The 10,916-nt window shown below is 50.0% G+C and overlaps 1 pseudogene; it reads right to left on the bottom strand.

The window, feature by feature from the left end:
* Positions 1-3,089: 3,089 nt before the first annotated feature.
* On the bottom strand, positions 3,090-5,669 carry LOC120684664 (annotated as a pseudogene).
* Positions 5,670-10,916: the final 5,247 nt, after the last annotated feature.

Raw genomic sequence — 10,916 nt, 5'->3', positions numbered from 1 at the left:
CATGGCCACAACACTCTGGTTCCGGCCTTCCACCACCCCATTCTGCTGCAGAGAATAAGGAGCGGTGAGCTGCCGGTGCACGCCGCGCTCCGCAAAGTACCTGCCAAACTCAACAGAGGTGAATCCCCCCCCCCCCACGATTAGTGCGGAGGACCTTCAACTTCCGCCCAATCTCCACCTCAACGCCGGCCTGGAAGTTCTTGATCGCAGACGCGGCGTGATCTTTGCTTGGCAGCAGTACCAGCCACATGTAGCGACTGAGATCATCGACGAGCAGCAAGAAGTACTTGTTGCCGCTCGGAGTTGTGGGAGAGATGGGTCCCCAGAGGTCCCCATGGACGAGGTCGAGGAGGCCGATCACACGTCGGTGTGCTTGCTCGGGGAAGGGGCTGCGGCGATGCTTAACGGTGAGGTAGGCGTCGCAGACTTGTTCGATCTCGGTGAGCGAGGCGGCGCAGCGACTGGAAGCTGACGTGGCCATATCGGGAGTGCCAGCGCCAGGCCGTCTCGGTGCTCCGGGCGGAGAGGCACACCGGACGCCCAATGTTGAGCTCCAGCAAGTAGAGGCGTGTGGGTGAGCGCTTCACCCGCGTCAGCAGTTTCACCCCGGGTTCGTGGATGCTGAGGACGCCGGCATCGAGGACGATGTGGCAGCCGGCCTCCTCCAGTTGACCGAGGCTGATGATGTTCGCCTGCAGCCTCGGGATGAAGTAGACGCCAGTGAGGGCGCGGTGCTCTCCATTCTTGCAACTGAAGACGACGGAGCCGCTGCCCTCGATAGCCACCACAGATCCGTCACCGAAACGGATGGTTCCATGGACGTTGATGTCGAGCTCGGAGAAGACGCTCCTCTCCCCGGTCATGTGGTTCGTGGCCCCAGTATCCAGAACCCATCGGTGGGGATTCGGATCTGTGTGAGGGCCAAGCTGGGCGAAGACGCGCTCCTCGTTGAGGTCGTTGCGGCGGCGTGACGGCGGCGGCATCGGAGAGGTAGAGTGGCCGGCCGCAGCGACGACAGAGGCATGGGCCATTAGTAAGCTGGGCTCGTCTTCCTCACCTTGGGCCAGATTGGCCTGCTCCTTCTTGGGCTTGTTGGGGCAATAGCGAGACCAATGCCCAACTTTGCCGCACTTGAAGCAGGGGGTGCTCGGTGGCTTGTTAGGGTCCCGCGTCGCCCCTCCGCCGCCGCCGGCGTTGCCGCCGCCGCGACCGCATCGGGTCTTGCCGGGCTTCTTGCCGCTGGTGTTGGAGCCGCTGCCCCCGTCGTCGCCGCGAATCTTGAGCCTTGCAAGCCATTCCTCGTCACTGAGAAGTAGCCTGCCCTGCTTGTCGTAGGTTGGGTCCACCGGAGATGTCGCCGGCGAGGCCTTCTTCTTCCTGCGTTCCTCCACTTGACGTAGTCGCCCCACCACCTCCTCAATGCTCATGGTGTCGACGTCGAGGAGGGTTTCGATGGCGATGGTGACCTGCGACAGGTGGTCCGGAACGACCTCGAGCATCTTCATCATGACGTCAGCGTCGGTGAGGTTCCAGCCGAGGATGCGCACTTGGTTGGCGAGCCCGACAATGCGCAGGGAGAAGTCGTCGACACTCTCGCCGGCCTTGAAGGCGATGTCGTTGAACTCCTTCAAGAGCTGCTTGGCGTTGGCGTCGCGGACGCGCTGGATGCCGACGCGGACAGTCTTCACCGCCTCCCACGCCAAGCGCGCAGTCCGCTTGCGGGCGAGGGAGCCGAGCATGTTAGCGGGGACGGCGCGCAGGATGGCAGCGAGCGCGAGGCGATCCTCGCGGTACTCGATGACATCGTCTTCCTCCGGCTCGACGGCGTGCCATATGCCCTGTGCCTGCATGTTCACGCGCATCAACAACACCCATTCCTGGTAGTTGGTGCGCGTGAGCATGGGATACTACACAGAGCCGCCGCCGCCTTCCTTGATGCGCTCGATGATGACTTCGCCGCGATGACGTCCGCGGCGCGGCGCTGGAGATGGCGAGGCTCGGCGGCGCGGTGGCGAGGATGGCGAGCGCCCGCCGATCACCGGCGCAGACGAGGCCGACATGGTCGCCGAGAACGTAACCGCTCTGGTACCAAATGTCGGAGTTAACCGGGATTTGGATCACCGGTGAACTCCAGGAGACGCACACAAGAACACAGTTGGACACGGGTGTTTTGGTGCTGCAGAATGCGGCAGCGTTTTCTATTGTATTGCCTAGGATTTAAAGAAACAACGAAGCAAACATGGGAGCTAATCTCCCAGAACGTGCGGTGAGCACGTCGCTAATTGACCGCGCCATCTTGCAGCCTCCGCACCGCCGCACGACGTCCCTAGGACTCGGACGCGCCCCGCACGAACGCAGCGTGCGTCAGGCTCACGTAGCATGCACCAGAACGTGCAGCTAATAGCTAAAATTAGTAAAGAAGCCAACTAACTAAAGCTATGTACATGATGGTGATCGATTGAGGGTTAATTTCAACACAATTCTCAAGTTTTCAGTCTTGAGAACTGTGTCGATGACACTCCCACTGAGACTGCAGCCAGCTCTAATCAACTTGTGAATCTCTTGCAGTGAAATCTATGTGCATGATGAATTAATTATTAGATGCCAATGCAAGGACGTCTAAAGTGAACTTACCCCCCTGCTACAAGGACACCGTCCATCTCTTATCTTGCAGCTGCACATGGCGGACCAGCTGCAATGGAGCAGAGTAGGGCAGCCAAGGTTCGCTGACGACGGAGAATCCCAAAGCCGAGACCAGGGTTGGTTGGACCGAATCCGTTTCGGATTCGAGTAGGCCTGGGCCTGGCAGGCTTAAGGCTCCTCGCGCCCACGTTGGCCCGGCCCATCTGCTAGGCTCCGAGGCACCGCCATGCTTGACTCTGGCTGCGGCCTCCGGCGCAGGCGCTGCCGCCGTCGACGGACGCGGACCTACCGGCCAACGCGCTAGAGGAGACGGTATGTATCTCCTTGCCATATTAGAGAACGCTGCAGTGCAGTGTTATTATGCTGCCACAGCCGGCTGCTGCTGCTTCATTTATTAAAATAGCTAGCCAAGTCAAGCAATCTTTCAGGGCCTGCAACAATTCGTCAGAGTAGAGTAATCTGGTACATGAGTTCAACAGTATGTATTACAACACAACATAAAAATCACAATAGTTCCTTGTAGGATATATCCCCACTTATTACAAGCCCAACAAAAACTGAAACAGTGCTATGGGATGGGTACATGCCATCCCTAATTATTTAGCAGCGTGATATGATTTTTTTTTGCTATTTCAAGCACTGACTGTATAATCAACAATTACCTTCAGCCTCTCAGTACTGTAAATCTTCAAATCTTCGACCAAGAACATGTTTACAGCAGCCTCCTTTCTTTTTTTTTATTTCAGCGGTTTCTGTTTCTTGTGCTTCGGCTTCATCACCTTCTTTTCCTTGAGCTTCTTGGCCACTAACTCTGAGATGCACCTCCCGGAGGTTTTCTAATGTGTCGATGCCAAACAAACCTTCGAAGGTTTCAAACCGCATCTGAATTATCTCTAGTGCTGGCATTGCATTGTCACCAAATCCCAGCTTTGGCACAAGAGGTGCAAATAAGCGAAGCAGCTTAAGACTCCGGAATCCTGCTGGAACAGTGATCTCCCCATCGGAATCTGATTTGTTCTTCTCGAGAATGTCTAGTATGTCCTGATTCTGCTTTGCTGCACCAAGTGAGAAGGTGAGAGAAAACAATGCTGGCAGGCCGTGGAGAAGCTTGAGAGTATCAGTCTGGAGAACTGTCACTGATAGAGTTAATTTGCTGAGGGTGTCGAGTTTGGATATCCACTTTGGGGGCGTTTCCAACCTGCCTGACAGTTCAAGAGAAATGAGGTATCTTGTAGGTGCGGGCATGGGGTCCAGTGAATTGATAAAATCAGAACCTTCATCATTGATTGCCAGAGTCTGCAGACCACAGCTGCAAAGATACTCAATGGAGGAAAGTAGTTGTGTGAAGGTTTTAGTACCTTTCTTTATATCGAGCTTGTAAATGGCAAGCTTTTTAGCCCTGTCATCTGATGAAGACCATCTACAGCTGTTGATTCCCCAACAATCTCAACCCCTGACAGTACACGCAGTGCATTCATTCCCTCCTTGTTTTTTTTCTTGCGCGGACCTACTTACTGTAACTGGATCCTCACTTTTTTCCGGAGGCAATGTACTTTTTTTTTATTCCTTAACTTTTTCCTGAGGCAACCTCAAGCCCTTCCGTGGGTTTTTATATCCACCAAGTATGCTACTTATCCGTTTTAGGTTTTCTACAGATTTTGGTAGCTCCTGAACATGTGTCTCCCTTATGTCAAGAGTTTCAAGATACTCCAATTTCACAATCTTCTTGGGGATTCTTGCAATCTCTGTTCGTCGGAGGCTCAAATACTTCAACACAAGCATGTTACAAATGTCATCCTTCACATGTTTCTGTTTCAAACCCTTCCAACCCTCAAGATCTAGCACTTGTATTATTCCATTATTGAATGAATGGAACGGCAGTTGCTTCAGGCTTCCAAATACAGTCACCGACCGCACTTGAGACAAGTTTATGTTTTTTGTCATGTTTTCATGCTTGGAACCACTACTTTGCATAGAGAGTCGACGTACTTTGTTGCTGGGTGGTGGCATCATCCAGTGACCACCAACCACGGTAATAAAGTTCTCTTCACTTGACTTGGAAACGATGTATTCAAGAACCATGTCATGAACTTGAAAAGTTTTTACTTTTCCGTTGCTGTTGTGCTCCACAGGACATATTAACTTCCTTCTCATGAGCTGATTGAAGTATGTCTCTGCAACTTCCTCCTCCGTCAGCCCTTGCTTCTCACTAACAAAACCTTCAGCTATCAGTCGCCGGGTCAAACGCTTCATACTAATTTTGGACCCCTTTGGAAATATGCTCAAGTACAGTGCGCATGTCTTGAGATCTCCAGGCAAATCATTGTAACAGAAGTCTAGTATCCTTGTAACACCATCCAGGGAAAGAGTAGCCACTGGCTCAGGAAATAATGATTTGCAAACTTTATCCCAATCACCACTGGGTTTGGTTGGGTTGCAGGCAGCAGCACCAGCCATGGTGACTATGGCCAAAGGCAGCCCCCCACATATTTTCCATATCTCCTCGGGGACCTGTACATTTCGGCTACTTTTGCGGCTTTCTGATTCTGGGACACTCTGATAGAATAAATTCTTGGACTCAACAGCACTAAGAAACTCAATTGTGTGCAGAAGATTATTTGTTCCACTCGAGCATGCCGCACCTACAGCTTGAAATCTTGAAGTCACTATTATTCTACTGCAATTCTTGTTCTCTGGTGGTAAACAAAGTCTGATACTTTCCCATGTTTTTGCAGACCATATGTCATCAATTAAGAGGAGATACCTAGCAAGAAAACAATGAGAAAATGCCTGAGAAATTAAACGAGACAGCAAAAACGCATCCTTAGTCAAGTTTGTCTTTCACCTCAGGGTTTTAATTTATTTCATGAAAATCCCACATTCTGTTCAGCTTAAAAAGCAAAATATGAAGCGGTGCAGCATATTGAGGGAATATTTCTGCATGGGAGCCGCTCCCTTTGCTCTCCAACTAAACAAATGCTAATTTAGGATGGAATCATACCATCCCCTCCCTATACCCGCAACTAAACACTACCTTATGCACGCTCAAATGCATCGGCCCAGCGCCTGGCGCAGGCAATAGACATGCGTACGTGCAGAGCCTTTGTGGTATAGATTAAGGGAAAACCCGGTCCTCATCATTCACAATTGAATGTCTACGACCAAAACAAAACACATCTAGCTACAAAGCCAGAATGTCACACGAGTACTTGGACTCTGTCAGACCCAGGGCCACGAGATAGAAGACGTGGCACGGTCTTGTGCGAGGTATAGGATAGAATATGTCACGTACAAATATGCCATGTAACTACTCGTATCATACCTCGAAGTAGCTGGATCGGATAGTAACCACCCCAGTAGAACTCGGGAGGGACTCTAGGCGCCGTACCGACCTAGGGTTTACATGTAACCCTGCTTCCCCGACCTATATAAGGGTGGGCAGGGACCCCTCCAACACATCTAGAGACACCAAATTATTCCTCTGAGCAATAAAAGACACATAGGACGTAGGATATTACGCAACTCTCACGGCCCGGCCCGACCTGTCTAACCTCTCGTGTTGCTTTCACCATCGTGTTCTTGATCTCGGCGCCTTCCCATGATCATCCCTCTACCTAAGGGTATCCCTAGGTAGACGTAACAGTAAAACACCAACAGCTGGCACCCATCGTGGGGCCAGTCTCCGACGATCTTCCGACGAAATCGATGGCTTCCCCCAACAGCGACAACGCCCTGGAGAAGGGCACAACCTTCACCTTCGGGTCATGGGCCTACGTTACAGATAGCTCGGGTGGTTTCACTAACCACCTCGCCGATCAGGATAGCATGGAATCTAATCCCACCTATCAACTCCCTTCAAACAACTCGGCAGCCCCAGTGGCCAGTGCAAAGAACCCTCCCGAGGATTCTCGGGAGGAAGAAAATTTTGATCTAGTCAAAAGATACTGAACTGCTCCTGATGCAATCTCCCATCCTCGAGTAGACAACTCAGATCTACTCAATGGAATTGACCACGTTTCTAAGAAGATCGCCTAGTGCATTATATTATTCTGCGCAAGCTACTTTGGAACAGAGTGGCATTCCATTCGTCACAAGTTCTACGGCTGCTAGGTCACGCCACCCTCAACTAGATGACATCTTTACCCATCTGGACCGAGTGGACAACTCCCTGCTAGAGTGCATCAACCTAGATGAGAATACCCTGAAAGCCAAGGAGCACGATGCTCCTGCAGCAAAATTTAATCAATATTTTGACAACTTCATGAGTGGGCTCAACAACACCGATCCACTCAATTCTGACTACATTCAGATCAACCCAAAATTCAATGATCCGAATGATGATCGAGAATTCATTGATTACTTAAACAATCTGGATAATCCAGACAATTGATGACCTTGACGATTGGTTAGATGACATCGATCTATTCGTGGAAGGGCTATGCAACCCACACATGGTCGATGAACAATCAAAAGCCAAAAAGATGTGGGATAACTTTCAATCTGTCTCACGCAGCCAGCAGGCACCCGAGGAGCATATCCCATGACCCGCTACCCAACACGATCTTTCCACATCTAACCAAACTCTGCACGAGTTAGATGACATGGCTCTCCAGGCTGAGATGGGGCTCCCTCCCACGGAACCATACTACTACACCCCAACCTTTTCTTTCGAACTACAAAACCTAGCCACCACTTTTGGGGAGGTTACTAAATCAAAAATCCTAATAAACTCAGATAAGGATCTAGATTCCCTACTCCTGATCGGGCAAGGGAAGGCCTCCGGAGATTGCGTAGTCCCCATAACCAATAAAATCAAAACCGAGTCAGAGGAAGGGGACCCGAACCCCACCAACTCTACCCTAACTATAAAATCAACCCCTGAGGAATACAAAACACAAGAAAAGGAAGAAATAAGAAAGAAAGCGTAAAAGACTAAGCTTCGAACTTCTTCTGTGTCCTTTCTTCAACGTTGGTTTGGTCCTCATGTAGTAATAGAGATCTCACATCAACAGTCTACTTAGAAACTCTTGATGTGAGGATCGTCGATGGTCTTGTGTCATTCAGTCACCCTATGATCTAGAAAAACCGCACTGAGCCAGTCTCTACAACGCAAATAGATTAGGCACCGTCATTGCTCCAAGCTGTGTCACCATCAAGGACTCCAAAATGACGCCTCAAGAGGAGAGCAACATCAAGATGCTGCCGCTGCCCAGACCGGTTCTTTGGTTTTCACCCGGATCTGTCCTTATATAGGATGAGGTCCTCCCGGTAATGCCTTAAACAAGAAAATAGATGCCCATGGCACCATCATCACCGGCAGTCAAGGACCAAACTAAGTTTTCGCTCAAAAACCTGCACACCAAGAAGCAATACGATGCACGGCAACCAGCGACCCCTAGCAGCTCCACAACATGCTCAAAGGGTGCCCAGCAGATCCTACACGACAGGGCGACATTAGGATGCAAGCCCTCCATGGGGGTGGCGAAAGCTGTCATGCACATTGAGCTCAGCCCAGTTGATTCTGCTGGTGTCGTCACTGCAAAAGCCGTCGAAGGCGCCGTCGCCGATGACGCGCAGGGGAAGTGCCTCCGGACCTCCACAGTCTCGACACGCTGCGCCGCGGGCCGCCGGCCGCTGAGCCCCACCACGAGGGCTGCCCCGGGCCGCTGGCCGCTGAGCACCACTAAGGGGTCGCACCAGGCCTCGGACCACCAAGCCCCACCAGCGGGCTGCTCTATGCTGCCGGTTGCCGGACCCCGCCATCGGAGCCGCCACCTACCGCAGACGACGCCGTTGCCGCCGCCCACGAAACCTCATCTAGATCTATAGGCTTGGACAGAGTGAAGCTACCTTGCTGCCACCATCCTCGCTGCCGCACGGACTTCCAGCGGTCGGCTCTAGAGGCGGCATGGCTGGGAAGACGGTAGGGTTGCTTGACCGGCGCGCGGCGGTCTGGTTCCTCCCGTGTTGCCCGAGCGGACGATGCGGCGGAGACGAAGCCGGTAGCAGGAGGCCAGCGGCTTGACACGTGTATATATTAAAATAAAAAGAACAATAGTTTGCAGACTTATTACCTTTATTAAATTCCATTTGCAATAGCATATTTTTTCGAAGAAAATTTTAAAACTAGACCAAATTTAACTATGTTTGGATGGAGTTTTCTTTAGGGAAATTTTATTTTGTTCCACAACAATTTATTTTAAATGTTTTTGTGTCATTATGATAATAATCAGTGTATCCTAAAAGAGCATTTGTTTTTCTTATTCACTTTGACCATTATTTTTTGAAAAATTTAAATTGCAACATTTGTTAATGATGAAATTGTACCAGCTATAAAATCATTGAAATTTGATCTTATTTTAGACTATTAGTTATGAAGTATTTTTTAACTTAGATTGCATGCAGCATGCAGGCTGTTGTCTCGTGGGAGTTGCGAGTTGCTACAGCCTATCTCTACTACTAAAAAGCCTATAGTTTCCTTCGTCCTGCCCGTGCCTCTACCAGCGGAACCAAGAGGGCGAGCACCCGATCCACCACCATCCCCCCTACACAAAATCAATGTGTGCCATCTCTTTCAGCTCCCGTTCTTCCTCCTCGGTGCGCTCCAGCGCTACCAGCTCTGGACCTGCCCGTCGTCACCGAGCTCACGCAACCTAGATGCTCAACGCCCTTGCCCCCTCCTTCACCGCAAGCCGCGGTCCCCCTCCTCCGCCGCGCTTGTTCCCCGCCCCCAGACCCACAGCCTACCAGACGTCCTTTCCCGCCCCCTACTCCACACCTACAACTGCATTGCTCCCTACTCCACATCCATCCATCGTTCACCGCCATCGCAGCCACCATCACCGTCGCCACCTCCTCCTCCGAGCCCTCCAAGCATCAAACACTAGGTTGGGATCAGCGCAGCTCAGTGATGCCACTACTGTTGGGATTCTCCTGTGAAAATAGGTTTAAGGTGATGCTTGTTGGAGCTCATGGTTCCGTGTTAAATAGCCTAGAACAGCCCTCGGCGTGGCTTGTACAACAGTCTTCTTGAATTACAAGTTACACACAAGGAAAGAAACCAACACTGCTAGCCTTCCTAGTAAGCTATAAGTAATTAGCTTATAAGGTCATTTCACACTTTTCCTAATATGTATGGGTTCCCCTAGGGTGTGGAATTTTTTTCAGACCCAAGGGAGTAGTATTTATGAATCCTACGCACTTGCTACTCCATGCAATCCAAGGGTACGGATTGATGGACGTACTAGTGACAATGATAACACATGATATATACTCCATCCCTCTCAAAATAAATGTCATTTTAGCATTCAAATTTTACCTACAAAAAGTGTTGTTTTAATTTATAATAAGATCTATTTAATTAAAGAAATAGTAAGTACCAAGAAACATTATATAGGAAAATTCATAGAGAATACTCATTAGATGTTACTTTTCTAGTTCCAATATGTATGCATTCATTGAGCATTCAGAAAACCATACAATCACAATTTCTAGAATTAATTAGGGGTGACAAAGTCATTTCTTAAGATGAGTAATGTGCCGTTTGAAATTTTCTAAAATAGCACTTATTTTGGGACATTGGGAGTATATTGTATTTCTCTTTGTGTCTTGTGCGAGCTTGCAATGATTTCATAAATTATGTATTGCTTCCCTCTATCTGATGGTGACTAAACCGGTGGACAGATATAGTAACTAATTAACAATAATAAACAAAGAAATGATTTAAATTTACCTCTTGTCCTTTAGGTACTCCTTCAATTTTTGGACGAGTTTGTCAGTGTCCATTGTTTCAATGTTCTGCTTTTCATCAGAGATCCCATCATTGCCTTGCTGTTTGTGGCCTCTGATGAATGGCACAGCCCGCTTTAATGTGTTCATAGCGCTTGCTGCTAGGTGCTTCTTCTCAGATGGACGCCAGGATCAATGAGGCAGTGCAGCTAGCTCTAAGCCAAAGGGACACTGCTGGGTCGCACCCGGATGTTGTGATAAGCCCGGCCTCTCAGCAACGCAGCAGCTATGCATCCACTATGGCGCCCGACGTACAAGCTGATCAGCACCCCCAGATTGAGCCAACGACGGTAGATGACCAGAGGTATCCAGTGGATGATATCACCATGCCGACAGCATGCGAGCTACATGTGCGAGCAAAGAATATATCCATTCTTGTAGCATACGGGTCAGCCCTACCACTGAGTCCTTGTACTACAATTCAAGGAAGGCTGATACCCCCGGGCTACGCCTCCGTCACAGTTGAGCAGATAGTTGGAAACAAT

The sequence above is a fragment of the Panicum virgatum genome, chromosome 8N (assembly GCF_016808335.1).
Source record: "Panicum virgatum strain AP13 chromosome 8N, P.virgatum_v5, whole genome shotgun sequence".
NCBI lineage: Eukaryota > Viridiplantae > Streptophyta > Magnoliopsida > Poales > Poaceae > Panicum > Panicum virgatum.
This window is presented reverse-complemented; position numbering and strand designations above follow the sequence as displayed.